Source organism: Chrysemys picta, chromosome 10 (genome assembly GCF_011386835.1).
Source record: "Chrysemys picta bellii isolate R12L10 chromosome 10, ASM1138683v2, whole genome shotgun sequence".
Taxonomy (NCBI): domain Eukaryota; kingdom Metazoa; phylum Chordata; order Testudines; family Emydidae; genus Chrysemys; species Chrysemys picta.
Window position 1 is genome coordinate 66,353,405 of NC_088800.1, and position 22,427 is coordinate 66,375,831.

At 43.8% G+C, this 22,427-nt stretch overlaps 1 long non-coding RNA gene across 4 annotated transcripts in view; it reads right to left on the reverse strand.

Annotated features, from left to right (window-relative positions):
- The window catches only part of LOC135973809 (uncharacterized), a 123,967-nt gene that overhangs the window by 4,414 nt on the left and 97,126 nt on the right, over positions 1–22,427 (reverse strand). Inside the window, exons 2-5 of one of the 4 annotated variants that reach the window (XR_010590839.1) lie at positions 15,572–15,649; positions 13,648–13,761; positions 10,168–10,340; positions 1,137–6,021 (exon numbers count right to left, since the gene is read on the reverse strand). This is a non-coding gene — a long non-coding RNA (uncharacterized LOC135973809). Of the gene's footprint in view, positions 1–1,136; positions 6,022–10,167; positions 10,341–13,517; positions 13,762–15,571; positions 15,650–22,427 lie in introns of all 4 variants that reach the window. The other 3 variants (XR_010590837.1, XR_010590838.1, XR_010590836.1) reach the window with 3 other exon arrangements.

Below are 22,427 nucleotides of genomic sequence, written 5' to 3' on the forward strand. Positions count from 1 at the left end.
TACTAGGGAAATCCTTTCATTGCTAGGAAGGTATGCAAGTATTCAGGGCTAGAAAATCTTGATCATCATGAATCTCTCCTGACAAATATACAGGTTGTAGGCAATTCTGAATTTCCTTAAATGAAGTATATATACTGTTGGGACACTGTATCTTTAAACAGAAACTCTCCTCCGTAGAGTTCATGGAATGTTGAGAAGATACTTTCTAAAAGGTAGGTAGTCTGTTTTGAGCAGAGAGACACGTAGAGGATCAGATTATTTTTTCCTGTGTTTTTTTAGTCTATACCACTGCCCGTGTAGCCAGGCTACACTGCTGTTTTTGGCATGCTAGTTCAATCAAGCCTGGTGTGGGTATATCCATCTGAGCTGAAAATTCTCCAAAGTTTGCAAAGTAGACGTACCTTAAGGGTATGTCTTCATGGCACAATTAACCAAGGGCTTTTACCTAGATTTTAGTCCCTTATCATACACACACAAAATCCTCTCGCCTGGTTTTGGAGGTGCTTTAAGGCCAGGCTAGATTCCTCAGCTGGGGAGTGGGTTAGAGCTCAGGCTTTCACTCAGGCTGGAACCCACGCATTTTCCAATGAGGATACAGGCGAAATCACTTGAGTACTAGAAGCCATCCAATGACCTTCCCACAATTCCTTTGCCTCCCCATAGGACAGACAGTTGTCTGACTATTGACTGGGAAAGAATCCTAGAGTGTCTCAGTACAAAGATCCATTAGATGTTCCCCCAGTCACACCTGGGCAAGTGCAGAAACAGTGGAGACACAGGAACATGGATATGGCTTTGCTGTGGGAATGCTCAGACCCAGGCTTGGCTAACCCGGTGCCAATCACTCAGGTTAACTGTGCACTGAAGACATACCCTAAGGCTGATTTAACCCTTAGTTACATTTTAGCAAGTAATACAATAACTGCCAAACCCACAGGAATTTATATAACATTTATAAAAGTAAAACACATATCTCCCACAATTAAAATGTAATCTTTTCAGAGCAGGGACCATTTCTACCTCTTTAAACAGTACTTGGCACAATGGCACCTTGATCAAGGTTGTGGGTTCTGTGTGTTACCATAAAATAATAATAATTATGCAGATTTCACAATTTGTTATTTTGTGTAATTTACCTGATCATCAATTTCCTTCTTAGCAAAAACATATTCCTTAAGTAAATGGCTCTGGAGTTGTTGTTCCCCTCAAAAAGGAATGGTGAGATCTTTGCAGTCTACCACTGAGGTGGAAAAGCACAACAAAAATATTTACATGTAAAGGTTTTGTCACTGAAATGTAGAAATATGAATTGATATGCCTAATAACCATGTGAATTTTTCACCTAGGATTTATTATCAGTGCTGAGCTCTTTGTCAGCACTCATAATATAATGATTACACTCACCATAAATTGACACTCTTATTGTCTGTGTATGTATATAATTAGTGAGTTATCTTGTAAACCTAAAATTAACCCAGTTAAATTCTGGGTGCTCATCACTGCTCTGACTACTTTTATCAAATGAAAATAAGTCAGTATCCTTTGACTGTTTGAATACATGAGGCTATATTCTTTGGGTTATCTTAAAATAAGTTCAGTGCTTATTAAGAAAGCCCCATGGGAAGGTCTAAGTAAGTAAGCCAACTGCAAACTTTTTCAGTCATGTATAGAGGCAATGAAAGAAAAAAATATTTGAGAAAGGAATCTGCAATAATGGTGGCCAGGGTTATATCCTACTCTCCTTGATTACCATCAGTGTTAGCAGTCACAGAAGCTGGAGGTATGGTGGCAAAAGGAAATTTCCACTTTCTAACTTTTTTCCTTCTGTCTGAGTATGTTTGAAAATAAAGAACTCTGTCAGTCATAGTCAGAGAGAGAAATCATGATATGTGAAACCAGCTATTGAAAACAAAAAGGCTTTTTTGTCCCTTCTAAAATCCTCTGATTCTGGAAACCATATTTTTCATTTCAAGATGACGAGTCTACTTGACGAAGTTAGTGTTTAAAGGCCTTGAAAGTTAGTCTGTCTGTCACTATGGGTATACATGAGAGTCATTCATTCAATGTCCCGTTAGTAGAGTTCAGCTGAATCCTTGCCATGGGTTCATGTACCACTTTCAGTTGTCTCAGCATGTACTGTAGCAAGATACTCACAGCATTTCTGTAACGTTTTTGTACATTATATTGGTTTTTACCTTTTCTTCATGTTAAGTTTAATACATTTGACTTTCAGATGGCTCTAACAACTCAGAGCTGTAGAAAATGTTGCCAACCAGTGGGTAAGCAATCTAGGTATACAATTTTTCATTAGAGTGGATGCAATTTGAGCCCTAGACCAGCACTTTACACTTACCTGAATAAAAGGAAGCATGCATCTCAAAGCACTTTACTAAGCTGGGTAAGGTTGTTTTCACCATTTTATAATGAGGATGCTAAGGCACAGAGAGGTAGTGACTATTCCATGTCTCTTTGAGAGTCAGTGATTCTCAAAAATAGAACCCATGTCTTCTAATTCCTTGGTCTAACCACTAGATCTTAATGACTCCAGTATGTATAAATGTGCTCACTAGGGGAGGAAAGAGCAGTAGGCACTTACATAGAAATTATTGCTAGAAGGATTATCAAAAATTTTGCATATCAGTCTTTGCTGTGAACATTTTGCAAAGTGACTAGTGCTGTTTTTTAACCTCTTTATTTATATATTTAATAAACAAATTTCATACTCCAAGCACACACACAGCTTTCCTGCTCTGCATGAAAAATTACAAATAAGGAAGGTATATCAGTAGCATAGTTCCTATCAGTTTTATTCAGTTTCCTTCTAGAAACTGAGGGGCGAAGGAAATAGCAAGGGCAGCTGAAAGTGAATATTGTAATTTCTTACTCTTAAGTTCAGTGTGTAGTCCAAGATGGATTTGAATGTATATGCACTTCGTAAATCACACTTAGTTCAAAGGCAAGTGAGTTTAAAAACAGTCCGCAGACCTTTTCAGCATCAGAACAATGAACAGAAATGGAGCTACACAAAAGACTAGGTGGAAAAAAGGTCCAGGAAGCCGCTGGAAGTTCCAGATGCAGTCAATGCACGTTCCCCAACCCAATCTGTTTGCATTTTCCAGGAACACTCTGTATGGACAGTGTTAGTTTCCAAAAGACAAATCACAGAATGGTAAAGAGCACAAGAAGAGTCTACTGTGTTTAAAGCTTACAGTTAATTGGGCTATGCATTGCCAAGACATCCTTAGCATAACAAGCATTGTGGTTTAATTTTTTAAAAGTTGATTTAAGAAGGTCCTAATATGTGAACAGAAGGGCTCAGTCATGCCAGGTTTCAGGTTTCAATCTTCATCTTCACTGAAACTTGACAATGAGAAGGAGTATTAAGACATTGTGACTAAACACAGCTGTCTTTGCTATCACAGGCATTTCTAATCAAACATTTCTCATTTAGACAGCGAACTGCAGACCCCTTGTGTCCAAACTGACATTGACAGTGTGGCAATGGACACTGCTGGTGTCTTTAAAAAGCAAAATGGATTAAAGTATTGATTGATCACTGGAAACAATTATCTTTTTTCCAAGTGAGTGGGAGGCAATCATGACTATGTTGCAAAGCTCCACTGGCGAAGAAAGTGGGGATAGAAAAGATTGAACAAGGCTCATAAAATTTCACTTTCAGCACACTGGGTAACATGATTGTTAAATTTCAAAGCTATTTTTTCCTTCAGTACTATGCAAAACATCAATCTTTTAGCATAAAACAAGAATGCTTTTGAATAGGGATTTTGTTCTCTTAAAAAGCAGCACTGATGTTTGAACTCACCATAAGATGTACATATGATAAACTCTTCTTAGCCCTGAGAGCCCCTAATCAGGGAGAGGACAGGATGTTACAGGCTTTGCTGAAGGTAGCAAATAACTACCAATAGTGTAATGGTAGCATCTGAGCTGAACTGTAGGGTATCTGGCAAGTTTGTGAAATCCCATCACTACTAGTTCAGCACTGAAAAATAAGATTAATCACTATTTGGAGATGAATTAGGATGAGATGCAAACTAGAAAGGCTGCAGCTTGGCCTCAAAGGGATATCTGGTGCACCTGTGTTTGGAAAGTTATTTAAGATGGTTGGTTTTGGTTTTCTTTTAAAATATGTTTTGGGAGAGTGTTGCAGTGATTGGCAGGAGCACTGGATTATTTTTCAGGCAAACAGCAAGTGTTTTAGATGTGTTCATGCTGGGTTGCTGCTTGGGTCTTGTGTATACTGGAGCTTTGAACTGTGTGGTGTCAAACCACCATTTTCAAGCACATTTCTTCCTAAAGCAGTCTAGCATCGCCACTCTCCAGAATTGGTCATAATGGACACTGGGATAATTTTGGTACGTCCACACATGCTGTACTTCCCAGCAGTGTTTGCAACTCTGTATCATGGGACTTTTAGAAAGTTCTCCCAACCCAAGTAGTGATTCCTTGATGTGACTGATTGACAAAAAGGGTCAAACTTTTTTTAAGGAACCATTAGATCAGAGCACCCTTCTTCTCTCTGAGAAACCACATAAAATAGCTTATCCTAACTTCCAATAGGGAAATACCATATGAGTTGCTCCTAGCTACCATTTTCCAAGAAACATACTTTTATCTTGACAATGGTCAACAGCAATCTCAAAATGTTCACGGAAATCCATATAGAGCAAACAAAGTTTCACCTCCAGCTTTAATGAAAACTTTGTAGATATGGGAGAAAAATGTAGATGAACTAGTGTTATTTACTAATGCTGGTCAAACTTGACCAAATGCATTTAGGATTCAAGCTTAATGTTAATTTTGCACACTAGTTAAATTTGCATCTTTGGAACTGATAAATAAGTAGATCCTCAAATTCTAAAATGAATAACACTGTATGATGAGATGTATGGAAACAACTGATTAGAGATAATGAGACAAACTCAAAATCTGTGCAAGCAAGTGCAATTTCAGTTACTTGAATGGATTTGTACCATCTTAAATCAGGTCAGAAATGGGTCCAAAATTTCTCAGTAGTAGGCTGAAACACAAAGAAACAGAGATACACACACACACACACACTTTTTTAGTTTGTAGGTTATAAACAAAAGAGAGTTGGGGGTGTGTTTCTCCCCATAATTGTAACAGATGTCAGTTTCACCTCTTGGGAAAATACTCTTATTTGAAATGTTATAACTATGAAAGCTCCTACAGTTGCCAAAATAGTTTCACATTTGTAACTTGAGATTTACTAGCTTACTATATTCATGTGTTAACTTGAATTGTTTTTGATATATACAATTAGAAATCATTACATAGGGTTTCAGTTGAACAATTTTTCCCAACAAGCTTAAACAAAATAGTTTCTAAATAGATTAGTTTATCAAAACCAATCTACTTGAAAATTATCTAGAGCTTTGGTTTTGATTCTTTTGTTTTGTTTGCACACTTATTTTTGATTTGCTGCTTGTCTCAATCTCAGCTATGCCAAATTTGCAAGCACAACTGTTTCTCTCCCTCCCCCCCCTTTTGGGTGTATGTACTAAACACAGTGCTTCTATCAGCAGTCAAAATGGAAATCTGTTAAACTCACAGCCTGCTATTCCCTAAAGAGCTGCTGTGCAGGCATTTCTCTTTCCCGCGCTTAAAATTTTTGCATCTTAAATGTAAACACTGTGTGACACACACCAAATTTATCAATCTTGTTGTGTATTGTTCCCATTAATTCATGAGGTGTAACTTTCTTGTTCTTTAATTCTGGATGGTGCACAAAGCCAATAAGAGGTGGTGTTGGCACAGAGAAAGCATTTCTGGCTTCAAACAACAACTTTGTATTCCAGGGGAAAATTGAAATGTTGATTGTCCAAAATCCAGTGTGCAGCTTTCTTTGTGAAGAGTCTTTGTCCTGTAACCTGATTTTAGCACATCATTCTAAGTCCTGAAACAGCTATGTCACTGCTGAATCCATACACCTCTCAACATTTAATGCAACAACAGAAAATCCAGAATTCCTGGAGGTACCTTTAGGGGAAATTGGATATTTCAGTCATTAAAAATGTTACATATTTTAAATCTAAATTTATGAAAATGCAATATTCTGATGCAAGCTGCAAAATTTGGACCCGTATTTTGATAATCCGAAATGGCCCTTGTTTGTTTCCATGTTTGCTTTTAACTTTGTTAGATAAACACAAGGATATTCAGGTAGGATGACTGACAAGCTGGGAGAGGGAGTGGTTTGGTAAAACTGGAAATCCTGTTTTGTTTCAGTAAATCTTTTTCTGGTTTTCTTCTTTGTTCCTGTTTTATCATTTTCTGTTTCCTCTCCAGTTCCCGCTTTCTCCCATATGAAAAAAAAAAAGTTACCAAATAAGTGATCAGTCATGGTCCCCTGGAAATCAATGGGACTTCTGCCATTAGCTTCGGTCAGTGGAGAACCATGCCTGAAAGCTATAATAATTATAACTATATAATTAAGCTATAACTAATTTAGTTTCCTTTTGGGATCTGCTTCCTTGTCATGAAAGGATATTTCATATTTCTATTTTCCCTGACTCTTTAAAATGATGTTTTCATATTTTGTGTAAGATTAGTACTTATGAAAAGCAGTAGATCAACAGCCTCAGATACTGAAGTCTCCTATCCACAGTTCTCACGGCCATCCTGGATCTCTCTGCTAAGACTTCCAGATCTAGTGTTTTGTGGTTTTTTTGTGCCCTTGACACCATGTCTTGGGAACTTTACTGAGGTCACCAAATAGCCAACAGATAGTGGGAATTTGTGGTCACTAACAACTACCTACAGGAGAAAACTTCTGTAGACTGTTGCCAATTCTTTCAGCCATATAAATCCCACTATTTTAATTTCTCCTTATTTAAAAAAAATACAGTGTATTCTGATACACAGCAGAGAGGGGCCTGACCTAATCCCACAAATGGAACACTCATTAATTATAGAAGTTTTGTAAAGTCTGAATTTCATGACTAAATCCCAGTTGTATTAGGCAGCATTACAATAAATACTTAGTCCTAGCATAATCTAGAAAGCTGCACTTAAAACTAAATGACTTTGGAGATAATATAAAATTACTTTTGAGATAATATACTAACCATCTTCATCCTCCCTTTCTTCTGTTAGCAGTCTAATTTTACAACAAAAATGTGTCATTACTTGGTTAATGATGTGTGCCTGATATTTATGATAATGAACTTTGTTAGACTTCAGATCCAGCAGGGATTTCATAACCCTTAAAACTAGCTTGTCATCTCTAATCAACATTCTGATAAACTGGCAGACTACAGTAGGGACTTCAGTGGCTATTAATATAGTAAAGGCAGTATCATCCTTTAAAACCTGTACTCAGAATTAAATTTGTCAATCAGCAGAGTTGACTGTCAGAATTCTGAATTCAGTAGGCATTAATGTTAGTTTTACAAACTATACTAAAATCACTGGCCTTGCACAGAGCATAAGATAGCACAGAGTCCTGCCCACCAGACAGTGTACATTTGTTCTCTTCATACTTCACAATTTTAAAATCAGTGCCATAATCTGAACAAGTAGAAGACTAAATAATCTTTTCAATTCCCTTTTGGTCTACCTATCTTTATTACTGCCCTACTTTATTATTGTGTAAAGGAAGAGGATTCCAGATAAGTTTCATAAAGAGCTGATGGTTTCCAGATACTTATAATACTGAAGACAGGAACCATTAATATAGAAACATTAAATACACCCTGGGAAAAACAAATCACAGAATGGATAGGAATGGGGAAAATATGTCATCAACATGAACAAAATTTATGGGACTGTGTGTAAATTAGGGATGCACTGATTGATTCAGATGAAATGAGAACAGACCCTGGGTCTACTGCAATGGGAGCTTCATAGTCTATATGCAAATCAAAGAAGGGCATAAATGGTCACATTTTAGAAATGCACGCAGACTCGTAAATGTGGCCTGCTCTCAACAAAATGTCTTTGAATGATGCATCTGTTCTAGGGCTGGCGTTAGACTTGCTAGGGCCCAACACAGAAACTAAGGATCAGGCCCCCATGGAAGGCATGGTCATGGAGGTGTTGACACTGACCCACAGGCTGGGTGGCCCACTGAGTTGAGTCGGGGCTGAAGCATGTAATTTAGTTGTGTGGCTCCCTGTGGCGTCAGGCCCCAGGCAATTGCCCTGCTTGCCATGCCCTAATGACAGCCCTGCTCTGGTCACCAACCATTTGATTTGCAACCCAGAAAGACAAGACACTTGTCTGTTTACAAATGAGTTCACCTCACTCTCTATCATTAGTGTATCTGCTGCATTCATAGGCGCCAACTCTGTGGGTGCTCCAGAGCTCGAGCACCCATTGGGAAAAAATGGTGGGTGCTGAGCACCCACTGGTAGTGCCCCTATCAGCTCCCCACCAGTGCCTGCCGGCGGGCCCCACAGATCAGCGCCTTCCTTTCCCTCCCCGCACTTCCTGCCAACTGCAATCAGCTGTTTCATGGCGTTCAGGAGGCTCTGGGGAGGATGGGGTAGGAGCAAGGATGCAGTGTGCTCGGGGGAGGGGGCAAAACTGGGCGGGAAGAGGCAGGGCGCGGTGGAGCCTTGGGAGAAGAGGTGGAGTGGGGGTGGGGTCTGGGGCAGAGCCAAGGGTCGAGCACCCCCCGGCACTTTGGAAAGTCGGAGCCTGTGGCTGCATTCATTTCTTTTCTGTATTGTACTTTTTTCTCACAGAAGAAGGTTGTTCTTGACTTTTTTTTCTCCTGCGTGACTCACAATCTGCTTCTGCTTCTGTGTAGAACTCTGAGACCTAAGCATCCCTAGTTATTTTAGATCTAGACAGGGATCATAGTGAATGCAAGAAACCAACACACCTCCTCACCAGTTGAGTTCAGTGACAGTATCTACATGTGCAGATCTTTAGTTCCAAGATAAGTCAGTGCAACCTTTTTTCCTGTACTGTATCAAAATGCAAAGCCAACATGTATGTGTAGGGCAAAAAGAAATGGTTATAAACAGTCTATATGCCTATTCATTTATTCTAGGAGATAAACCTGAAGTCCTGAAATCATTAGTTCTTCTACTTGTGTGGCAAAAACCTGTGTATAACATTTCAGAAACCCGGCTGGCTTAATCCCTGATGAAGTATATGTCTCAGCAGGAAGATGTAGTAGAACAGGTGCCAATCTGCCCAGTAATGTACTCACAACTGCAGGTCACAGTGTCTGGCTGCCTGAAAGCAGACAGATTTGTCAAAAGGAATTATTGATGTGTGGGCGGTGAGGCTGAAGAAACCTAAATGTGTCCCCATTTACATTACTGCTGTCACAGTTACTTTTGTCAGGCCAGTCTGTAAGAGGCATTTCCCCAGATGTGAAAGCCATGTGTGTCGGCCCAGATGAGCCTGCCTCAGAGATGTAATTTACCTTACCATTTGTGCCTAGTGATGGTAACTAATCAAGGAGTTTTGTTAAATGATAGTTACTCTTGATGTCCCTATAATCAATTTAGATATCTGCTAATTTAGGGGCCCATTCATGGCTTCCTGAAATATTGATCTAATCAATTTTATTCTCACAAATAAACAATCCAGCCTATAAACCATCCAAACCAACTTTTTCTTAGCTCAAATTTTTGAAACTTGTAGTACAAAGAAAGGTAGTTCATGTTTCTGAATGCATTGGAAACCCTCCCATTAAACCCTTCAATTAATTATCCAGAATACAGCTATATTCTTCTTTGAGTGCTGGTCCCTGTCTGTATTCCACTGTGGGTACACGTACTCTATGTGCCTGAGACCACAAAATTCTTGAAAGTATGGTCCATTGGTCTGTGCCTGAGCCCCTACTCTCCTTATGCTTTGTTCCAAGGATATGAGCGGGGCCGGCTCTAACTTTTTTGCTGCCCCAAGCAGCAAAAAAAAGTGCTGCCCCGCCGAGCCCCCCGCTGGAGCCCGCCGAGCGCCGCGCCGCCGGACCCCCCCCCCGCCGAGCGCCGCGTTGCTGGAGCCCGCCCCCCCCCGCCAAGCGCCGCACCACCGGAACCCCTCCCTGAGCGCCGCGTGCCGGAGCGCCCCCGCCAAGCGCCACGCCGCCGGAGCGCCCCTCTCCCCCGCAGAATGCCGCGCCGTGCCTTGCTGACCCCCGCCACCACAAGATTGGCCGCCCCTTACCAGGTGCCGCCCCAAGCATGTGCTTGGTTGCCTGGTGCCTGGAGCCAGCCCTGGATATGAGGGACAGAGCAAACAGACCACCTTTTCAGTTCCTTCTTACTGTCGCATGGCCTAAATTGGAACCTCCAGTGTCCGAAGCTTCTCCTTTTCTCTTCAGCTTCCTGTTTTCAAATCTGTAAATGTTTCAAAATTTGCTAGTTTTATCTTTAGTGTTAATAGTTTTATTAGTATAGTTAGTAGTTATGTTCCCCACCCCAGGGAATCCCCTTCTGGCTCCCAGTATGGGAAACAGATTATGGCCAGAATACTGGGTCTTAAAAATTACCTCTCCTGCCTCCGCTCTTTCTCAGTCAGCAATGACCCCCAGCAGTGCTGGGGCTGGCGCACCCACAGCGAAAAATTGGTGGGTGCTCAGCACCCACCAGCAGCTCCTCATGGCCCTGCCCCACCCCCCTGCTCCAGCTCGCTTCTGCCTCCTCCGTGAGCGCGCCGCTGTGTCCTGCTTCTCCCCCCTCCCTCCCAGTGCTTGCACCACGAAACAGCTGATTTGTGGGGCAGGGAGGGAGGGGAGAGGAGGGGGAACGTGGCACGCTGGGAGAGGAGGCGGGGCTGGGGTGGGGATTTGGGGAAGGGATCCAATGGAGCAGGGAGGGGGCGGAGTTAGGGTTGGGACTTTGGGGATGGTGTTGGAATGGGGGCGGGGATGGAGTGGAGTTGGGGCGGGGCCAGGGGTGGTGAAAGGGGAAGGTGGGTGCGGGCACCCCCAAGCGCCGGAGAAAGTTGGCGCCTATGTTGCCTGTACCATCTTGGAGAAGTACATATATCTACCAGGTACAGTATCTGTCACTCCTTCTCTAGCCAGACCCAACAGGCACAGGAATTCTAGCTTAAAAAGCACCTAGGGAAAAAGACTGAGGTCCCAATCAGAACCAGACTGGGGGACACCCCATCCCTTCATACATCAGGCAGCATCATAAAGGAGCGCACCCCCTAGCATGAGGCCTGACTCGGGAGCGAGGGAGATTATGCTTATGGACCCTCTGTCAGAGTTTCATCAGAAGAGCAGGGAATGCTCTCATAAGCACAAGAGCAGATCCTCCTCTAAGTCCACTCCTAAAAGAATGGATTCCCCCCTGACTCCATCCAGGTTGGGCAAATCTTTGTACCCAGCTCCCAAAGACTTAGAATGTCCTAAATCCAAGATCCATAATAAAAAGACTCATGTGAGCAAGGATCTATCAGTACCAGGCTCTGCACCAGCAAAAACACTGCCAGCGGTATTGTCCAGGTCAAGAGATCGAGTCTGTGTCAGGAACCTCAACCACTGGTGGTACTGTCTTAATCCCATATGGGTCTGTCAACCCAGAGCCTTCATACATGAGCTTTATCTGTACAGGTAGACAGAACCCTGCACAATCCAAGAAGAGTGGAGAGATATGCCTCTTTGGAAGACATCTGTGTTCTCCTGGATCCGCAATTTCTCCTGCTGTCGGGGCTGTCATTTACCAGGGAGATTTTGACCTCAACAGAAGATATGGGCTATGGGAGAGGTCTAGCCTCCAGCCCATTTATTAGCCTGGCCTTTCATTTGATGGAACCAATGGCTCCACCAATTCACCTGGATCTGGCCTTCTCATCATTGGGGGAATCAGAAGTACCAGAGGAACTGTCATTGCCTCCTCTGTGGGAGATAGTTCAGACGGGAGATCAAGAGCTTCTTGGTACCAGCCTCCGTCTAAATCAGGAAACCCCCCTCAGAACCAATGGTGCCCCATGTCTTGGGGACCTCCACAACCCAGCTGCAATCACTTCTGTTGGCACTATCCATGGTACCCATAGACATGATATGCAGGATCTGTGCTATCTAATAGGGAGTCATATCACCTCCCATCCAAGAAAGCAACCAAAGCTTCCTCTTGAGCATATAGAAGAGGAAGACTATGAGCTGGACCTGAGCGTTCCGATAGTACCAACAAGGGTAACCTAATCTCCTGATGAGGTAGTCACTCCAGCTTTGCCATCCCCTCTGGATGATCACAAGCAATTCCAAGAGCTGCTATGCATGGTGCCGGTGAAGCTCCAAATCTCTGTAGAGGCAGTCCAGAACACACAACACAAGCTCCTAGACATCCTGCAACCCACAGGCTCCAGCTAGATAGCGCTTCTAATGAATGAACCATCAAGAACTATATGGCATACACTGGCAACATATGTTCCTACCACCATGAGGCTAAGAAGCATTACTTTCTGCTGGCTAAGGAATCAGAGTTCCACTTTACCCATCCTGAACCAAACTCCCTAGTTGTTCAGGCTGCCACAGAAAGATCCAGGCAGACACCCTCTTTGATAAGGAGGCCAACTGTCTGGACCTACTGGATAGGAAGGTGTTTACTTCCTCTAGCCTCCTGTCTAGAATACTGAATTATAAAGCATTGTTGGCTAAGTGTGATTTTGTGAATGATTCAAACTTCCTAGATTTTAAGGATAAATTACTTCAGCAGAACCAAGTTCAATATCAGGTCCTTACTGATGAAGACAGGCTGGTGGGCCTGAACTTCACTGCAATCTGTGGTCGATGCACCTGACACCACGTCAAGGTCAATGACAACTGCCATTGTCATGTGCTGGGAATCATGTCTACACTCTTTGGGTTTTATCAGGGAGGTCTAGAACACTGTGAAGGAGTTGGCCTTCAATAAGATCAACTTTTTCAATAAAAAGATAGATGAGACTTTGCACTCACTAAAGGACTCCAGAGCAACCCTCTGATTCCTAGGTATACATACACCAGCACCAAAGAGGAAATACCACATATATTCCTACAAACCAAGGCCTATGGCTCAACTGTTTTTACCACCAGCAATCCTATGAACCTCCTTCATAAAAGACAGAAGGTGCAAAAGTCACAATACCCTGCACCTTCCACATCAACCCAACCTAACCAATGGCCAAAAGTCACTTTTGATGGGATGCCCAGGAGTTGCAAACCACTGTTGATGCTGTTTTCACCCAGTCTTCACACATCCTTTGGATGTCTAGCACTCTTGTCCCACAACTGAAGTGCTGGATCTCATCTATTCTAGCTATACCATCAAGTTTCTTTCCCTACTCTCTACAAAGTCCCCTTCACTGTCTCTCTTCAGGAGCCATTCTCATGAGGCGATCCTCTTCCAGCAGGTAATCTCTCCTGCATCCGGGAGTGATAGAGTGGGTGCCTCTTCAACATCAGGAAAAAGGGTTCTATTTTAAATATTTCCTAGTTCCCAAAAAAGAAGGGAGGGTGGAGACCCATTCTTGACATGCAATGACTCAACATTTTTTATTAGCAAACTAAAATTCCATATGGTTACCCTGGCATCAATAGTACTGTCTTTGGAAAAGGTGACATGGTTCACAGCCCTTGATATGAAAGATGTATACTTTCACATGAACATTCATCATGCCCACAGAAAATTCCTCAGATTCATGGTGGGTCCTGACCGCTGTCAATACAGGGTGCTTCCATTCAGTCTAGCAACTGCACCCAGGGTCTTCAGCATAGTGTTTCAAGTAGTAGCAGCACAGTTCAGAGGCAGTGGCTTCACCATCTTCCCCCTGTTTAGACACTCAGTGTCAGAACAAGCTTAGAAGCCCTTGCATCAACCTCATTACTGCTTCATCTTTTGTCATCCCTAGGAGTCTGTGTGAACATGGAAAAGTTTATCCCCCTGACCCCAATGCAGACTACAGAATTGATAGCAGCAACTCTAAATTCAGTCAGATCAAGGGCTTATCTCCCAATGGACTGATTTCACACCATGAGCAGCCTGATACACCAGGTTATGCACAACCTTCGAATATTGGTTCAGATTTGCCTTTCTCTCCTGGGGCACATGGTGTCATACATCACACTGTTCACCAGACTTCACCTCCATTGCCTGCAGGCTTGGCTCCAAACCAAGTAAACACAGAATGAACACTACAGTGACAATTCCCACCAGTAAAAGGGTCTCACTAACCTGGTGGAAAGATTCTGGACAAGTGTGTATGAGTGTTCTTTTCTGTCCCCCACACACAATAAGATAATTACAGATGCCTCTGATAGGCTGGGGAGCCCGCATGGACAGTCACATGGCATTGAGCACTTGGATGCCCCGAGAGACAAGAATGCATGTAAATTTTCGGAACTTCAGGCAGTCCAAAAGTCTTGCAAAACATTTCTGTTATTCATCTAGTCTCATCATGTACTCATAATGTCAGACAACCTAACTGTATTCTAAATAAACAAGCAGGGAAGAGTGAGAGAGTCTCCTGTGTATAAAAGCAGTCACCTTATGGAACTGGTGTATCAAAAACCATATCACTCTATTGGCAATGTACTTTCCAGGAATACAAAATTTGCTGGCAGATCGCCTCAGCCAGCTATCCAATTCATTGGTGAGCAACACAGTGGGAAAACCTCATTTGGGACCTGTTTACCACGCAGGCAAACAGGAAATGAAACATATATTTCTCCTGGGGAGCTCAAGGAAAGCACTCAGAGATGATGCTTTTCTACTACCTTTGTAAGATCACTTCAACTATGCCTTCCCTCCCATTCCCATACTATCTCATGATCTACAGAAGATGCAACTGGACAGGGCTCAGGTCATCCTCATCACCCTTCAATGGCCCAAATAATTCTGGTTTCCTAGTCTCCTGCAGATGTTGTCCCACCCATCTGTCAGCATTCAGTCTTTCCTGGATCTCTTGACCCAGGAGAATGGCAGAGTCAGACAATGGATGAACTTCATCTCATGACTTGGTAGTTGGATGGGCATCAAACCTAGAACGTTCCTACTCTGAAGCTGTGCATCCATTCCTAATAATAGCTGAATGGAGTCCATCAGAAAAAGTTACCTACCCATGTAAAAACATTTCTCTCTCTCTAGGCCCAGCAAAATCATATATCTCCAGAAACACTGGATATTTCCACTATTTTAGACTGTCATCTTAGTTTCAAGATGACAGGTCTTTCCCTTAGCTCTCTATGGGTTCACCTAGTAGCAGTCAGCATGTGTCACTTGCCATCAGATGGTTACTCTAACTTTACTCACCCCATGATGGCCAGATTCTTGAAAGGTCTAATGCAAACCTTTCCACAGGTAAGGAAACCAAGACTAGACTGGGATCTTAACCTAGTGCTTTGGCACTCACTAAGCCACCCTTTGAACCTCTGGCTTCATGCTTTGTATCCTTCCTGTCAGTGAAGGTTGCCTTCGGTGTCATCACCTTGGCCAGGTAGGCTGCTGAATTTGGAGTTCTAATGAATGGCTGATCCACCATATACAGTATTCCATAATAACAAAGTCTCACTTATGACTACATCCAAAAATCACTCCTAAGATAATTTCAGATTTTCACATAAACCAGTCAATTCACTTACCTGTATTTTTTCCCCCACACCTCTAGCAAGGAGAGGAGACTTCATTCCCTCGACATGCAGCAAACATTAGCATTTTACCTGCAAAGAACTAGATCAATCAGAAAGTCGCCTAGACTGTTTGTTGTTGTAGCAGAAAAAGTCCAAGGTCTGGCTATTTCATCTCAGAGGATCTCTTAAGAGGATCTCTGGCTGTATCCTGCTCTGTTATCAATTGACACATCTCCCTCCTCCATGAAGGGTAAGGGCTCATTCAAAAAGGCCACAAACAGCCTCAGTGGCATCACTCCAACAAGTACCCATACTTGACATTTGCAGGGCAGCTACTTGGAGTTCCATCCACACATTCTCAAGACATTATGTCTGGGTCCAGGACTCCTCCACAGATGCATTCTGTGGAGCAGCAACCCTATGAGTAGCTATACCACTTGCATCCTCGCACTCCCCTCCTCTCAGTCACCCAAAGTAAAATACACACTGGGACTAGCACTCGAAGAACGGGAAGTTACTTATTTTATTGTAACTGAAATTCCTCAAGATGTGTGGTTCCTATCTGTATTCCACTACCCGCCCTCCTTCCCCTCTGCTTCGAATCTTGGTAAGATTCATGGTAGAGAAGGAATCAAAGTGGTCGTCAGTCCACCCCTCCTTTTATCCCCATGGTGCAGAGCATGAGGAGAGCAGGGGCACAGGCATGGACCAAAGAACACGGCCTGCAAGAATTCTCCGGTGTCAGGTGCATGAAACGCACACATGCCCACACTGGAATACAGATAGGAACCACATATCTCAAAGAATTCCTGTGACAATAAGGTAATTAACTTCCCTTTTATGCTGCCTTTCATTCAGCCACTAGACTCCTTAACATAATTGTATGTTGATAAGATTCCACCACTAAGAAGGCTCAAGATTTTAATCTTTACCCAGTTTTTGTACTGTAATGTTTTAATTAATATGGATACAATTACTACTAAAAGGTAAAATGCAGCACATGGAGTACCACACTGTGTAATCTTACAAAGGCCTCATAGCAATCCTTTACATATATTAAAAGGGACATTTGGTATAGTAACACAAAAGCACAATTGCCTTCAGCCAGCTACATGTAAAAGGAAGTGGAAGTCTCTGAGAATCATATTCTGTTTGAATATAGTATTTGTATCTTCCACAAGAAAATGGTAGAAGCTGGAACCACATGATTTTTATAGAAATTTCTTCATGTGAGAGGAGAGAACCTGTATTACTGTATTTCCTATCTTTTGAGAGATTGACTTTGCAATGTTAATGTGATTTTTAACGTAAGGTTTTTTAAGTTTGTGTGTATAATATATATATATATAGGTCATGCCAGGGCGGGTGCAAGAATGTTTCGTGCCCTAGGCGAAACTTCCACCTTGTGCCCCCCCCCCTCCCTGAGCTCTGTGGCAGCTCCCCACCTCCCCCGCCCTGAGGCGCCCCCCCACCGCGGCAGCTCCCCGCGGCCCGGGTAGCCGTGCGGCAGCTCCCCACCCCAGCTCACCTCTTCTCCACCTCCTCCCCTGAGCACACCGCCCTGCTCTGCTTCTCTCCCTCCCAGGCTTGCAGCGCCAATCAGCTGTTTGGCGCCGCAAGCCTGGGAGGGAGAGAAGCAAAGCGGGGTGGCGTGCTCAGGGGAGGAGGCGGAGCAGAGGTGAGCTGGGGCAGAGAGAGGGTCCCCTGGGTGCAGGCCCCCCCCTTACTTGCTGCAGGCAGCCCTCCCCGCGCCCCCCTGCCCCAGCTCCCTCCGCCTAAATGCCGACGACGACCAGGGCGGCCGAAGATCCAGCCGCTGCGGTCACCGCCAAAGGACTTGAAATGCCTCCCCCCAAATGCTAACACCTTAGGCGACCGCCCAGGTCGCCTAATGGGTTGCACTGGCCCTGGGTCATGCGTCCAGGATGCATTTGTTCATTCGCGTAACTAAAAGTAGAACTCCTTTTTTTATAAAGATATATTTTGAGAAGTTTAGTCCCTTTGTGATGACCAGTATATATCACTGGGAGTCTACAACATTTCAAAATCCATTATTATTGCTATAATACTTTTTGTCTCAGTACAAAACACTGGTTTGATACTTCCAGAGTAAATAATAAATGCATTGCATATGAAGGCTGGATCCGGCTGACTGAGGCAACCTGGTTCAACCTGGTTTAATGGTCATGAAGGCGGTGACAGCAAGCGTTGTGGAACGCTTAAGAGCACGACAAGACATGTAGGAGTCCTGGTCATCCACTGCGCCCTACCCTATCTCCAGCCATCTCGAATTCTGTCCTGCCACTGGATACAGATAGGAACTGGGAAGAGAGAGTGAGGCTGACGTTGCGCAACTCTCCCTCACTTTAATCCAATTCACGCGCAAGTCTCGACATCATATCATATCATATTACATCATATCAAGTCCTGTGGTGATGGGCGAGCGACGAAGCAGCAGGTGTGGGTACACTGGGAGTTGTAGCTGCGGACCTGCACATAGGTGGCTCGAGCATAATGGTCGTTCCTCGCTGACTGAAGCAGCAGTGGAGCTTGGCGTCTTCTTGAGCGACTGAGCAGCCCTATTCAGGATTGCACTGCTCACCTCCGTAGAACGAGGAGGGGGCTAGAAAAGGTGCCCTAAACATTGCCTGCTTCACCTTACCCTGGCCAGCATACCGTGGCTGGTGGGGATCCCATAAAAGAGGTCGAACAAAACCAAAATTTAGAGTGACACAGATCACTATTGGCACATGGAATGTGCACACGTTACTGGACAACATCACGGCAGACAGACCAGAGAGAAGAACAGCACTTGTCACTAGAGAGCTCGCACGCTACAACATTGACATTGCAGCCCTTAACGAAACTCGCCTTGCTAATGAAGGACAGCTATCCGAATCAGGTGGTGGCTATACATTCTTCTGGAGTGGCCGCAGCAGTGATGAGCGTTGTGAATCTGGAGTTGGCTTCGCCATCAAGAATCATCTTGTTCGGAAACTTGCCAGTTCCCCCAAGGGTATGAATGACTGGCTCATGACAATGCAGTTTCCGCTTCAAAAAGGAAAACAAGCTACTTTAATCAGCGCATCTGCTCCTACAATGACCAACCCAGAGGATGTGAAGGATAAATTCTATGAAGAACTAGATACTCTGCTATCATCAGTGCACCGCACAGACAAGCTGATTCTGCTTGGCGATTTTAACGCAAGAGTCGGATGCGATGCCGCAGCCTGGGAAGGAGTCATCGGGGAAAAATGGAGTGGGAAAGTGTAACAGCAATGGTCTGTTACTGCTGAAAACTTGTGCAGCACATGACCTTCTGATCAGCAATACGGTCTTCCGCCTTCCTACCCGTAACAGGACTTTGTGGATGCATCCCCGTTCCAAGCACTGGCATTTGATCGATTATGTCATCATCAGGAGAAGGGATAGACAAGATGTCAGGGTTACAAAAGCTATGTGTGACGCTGACTGTTGGACGGATCATAGGCTCATAGTATCCAAAATGAAGCTCTGTATCATGCCGAAGAGACGACCACAAGGCTGTAAGGCTTTCAAAAGGATCAACGTGTCGAAGCTGAAGAACAGCCGCATCACTGAAAATCTAGTGGAAGACCTAGAGAATGAACTTGCTGATCTTCGTATTGAGGATGACGCTGAGAAAGACTGGGAGCGATTCCGCAACACTGTCCATACAGCTGCATCGAAGGTATTGGGGCCCTCCACATGCAGGCGGCAAGACTGGTTTGATGAAAATGATGCAGAAATCCAGGCCTTACTTGCTGAGAAGCACCGCCTGCATCGTGCATATCAAAACGATCCATCCTCAGCGGCAAAGAAGACTGCCTTTATCAACACTCGCAGAACAGTACAGAACCGACTGGACAAAATGCGGGAATTGTGGCTGAGCGCCAAAGCAGATGAAATACAGGCTTATGCGGACAGGAACGACTATAAGCAGTTTTATGAAGCCCTTAACACACTCTATGGTCCACAGTCTTCTGGGAGCTTTCCCCTCCTGAACTCTGATGGTACTGTGCTCCTTACAGAGAAGACGCAGATTCTCCAGAGATGGGCTGAACACTTTGAAGCAATTCTCAATCGCCCCTCAGTCATCAATGATGAGGCCATTGACAAGATGCCCCAGGTTGCAGTCAATGACTCCATGGATGCTTCACCAGAAGAGGACGAAGTGAAGAAAGCTATCAATCAGCTGTCAAGTTGCAAAGCCCCAGGGTCAGATGCCATACCAGCAGAGGTGTACAAAGTCGGTGGACCCGTGCTGCTACGGAAACTCACTGAGCTGTTTCAGTCCTTCTGGAAGCAGGGAACCATTCCACAAGAATTTAGAGATGCGTCCATCTTGCACCTCTATAAAAGGAAGGGCAATTGCCAGGTATGTGACAATCACCGTGGAATCTCGCTGCTTTCTACAGCGGGGAAAGTTCTTGCATGGGTTCTGTTGAACCGATTGATCACTCACCTGGAGAAGGGCTTACTGCCAGAATCACAGTGTGGCTTCCGCAAGGGACGTGGGACTATTGACATGATCTTCACTGTGCATCAGCTACAGGAGAAATGTGAAGAGCAGAATCGTGAACTCTACACAACTTTTGTGGACCTCATGAAAGCATTTGACTCTGTCAGTTGCCAGAGCCTGTGGAGGATCATGTCGAAATCTGGCTGTCCAGACAGATTTATACGATTGGTAAGTCAATTTCATCACGGTATGATGGCTCGTGTCCTGGATGACGGTGAAACATCTGAGGCCTTCCCAGTCACCAACGGCGTCAGGCAAGGGCGTGTTTTAGCACCCACTTTGTTCAGCATGATATTCTCTACCACTTTGACTGATGCCTTTCAACACTGCACTGAAGGAGTAGGCCTGAAGTATAGAACTGACGGGAAGCTATTTAATCTGAGACGACTGCGTGCCATCACCAAGGTGAAGGAAACTGTACTTCAAGACTTTCTCTTTGCCGATGATTGTGCTCTGAATGCTAGTACAGAGCCAGAAATGCAAGCCAGTATGGACAAATTTTCAATTGCATGCAACAACTTCAGTCTCACCATTAACATCAAGAAGACTGAGGTCATGCACCAGCCAGCTCCCCACGCTTCGTACTCAGAACCGTCCATCACTGTAAATGGACAGAGACTTCAGACAGTGGACCACTTCACGTACCTGGGCAGTACCCTTTCCCGATCAGTGTCAATCGATGATGAAGTAAACTGCAGAATTGCTAAAGCCAGCTCTGCATTTGGCCGATTGTGCTCCAGTGTTTGGAAACGTCGAGGGATCAGCCTACCAACGAAGCTGAAGGTCTACCGAGCAGTGGTGCTTCCAACTCTGCTGTACGCCTGCGAGACGTGGACTGTCTATCGGAGTCATGCACGAAGGCTCAATCACTTCCACATTTCCTGTCTGCGAAAGCTTCTAAAAATCAGATGGCAGGACAAAGTGCCTGATACTGATGTCCTTACTAGAGCCAGTCTGCCGTCAGTTTTCACATTGCTGATGAGAGCCCAGACCAGGTGAGCCGGACAGGTTGTGAGAATGTCAGATGAACGCATTCCTAAACAGCTCTTCTATGGAGAACTCACTCAGGGAAAGCGTTCCCATGGAGGACAAAAGAAGCGGTTCAAGGACACGCTGAAGACCTCTTTGAAGTCCTTTGAGATCAACACCGCCACATGGGAAACCTTCGCACTGAACCGTTCAGCATGGCATAGCCTCATTCACACAGGCAGTAATACCTCTGAGGCAAGGCGTATTGCTGAGGCTGAAAAAAAGCGTGAGCTGCGCAAGTCCAGAGCTGCTCGTACACCATCGACAGTGCCATTATATGTCTGCCCGACGTGTGACAGGAAGTTCCACGCCCGAATCGGACCGATCAGTCATCTCCGGATGCACAGAGCCCGGTCATCGAAAGAATGTTGAGGTCTTCATAGATAACGATGGACAAACATCAAATAATAAAGGAATGCTTGTTTTTGCTTACTGTTTATTGTGTGATTTTTTGTGTGAAATGAAACTTATAAGCAATGTGAACAATTGTATTGATATAAATACATTGATATTTAACCTCAAGTATGTATTTATTGCTTTTAGCATTCATCTTGATTTAATTTTAGTTTGTGATTTTAGTTAATTGCTGTAAAATTCTTACACTATTTTTACTTTGGAAAGCTGTAATCCTATTTTGCAAGGAGGTGAGATAAAGGCCTTATGGCTTGTTGGTCTCAAAAGGGCTTTGCTTAGTATGAATGTGTTTAAATATAAGCTTCCTTATTTGCTAATATTATTTTAAAGTTTGCAAGTTCACTGGATTCATGTTCATAGAACTGTATGTTACAGTCAATGAAGAAATTAAGTGTGTGTGTGTGTGTGTGTGTGTGTGTGGTGTGTAAAAGAAGATTAAGGCAGCAAGTACAATGAAGTCCCAGTTAAGTCGTAAATATAATTGTTAATTGGATTCCCACTCCTAATTCTCCCCGACTAAAGCAAATGGCATTTGGTATGAGGTGTAAAAATATAATTAGGAAAGCCAAAAAAGAATTTGAGGAACAGCTAGCCAAAGACTCAAAAAGTAACAGCAAATTTTTTTTTTAATACATCAGAAGCAGGGAGCCTGGTAAACAACCAGTGGGGCCACTGGATGAGATGCTAAAGGAGCACTCAAGGACGGTAAGGCCATTATGGAGAAACTAAATGAATTCTTTGCATTGGTCTTCCTGGCTGAGGATGTGAGGAGATTCCCACACCTGAGTCACTCTTTTTAGGTGACAAATCTGAGGAACTGTTTCAGATTGAGGTGGTGTCATTAGAAGAGGTTTTGAAACAAATTGATAAATTAAACAGGAATAA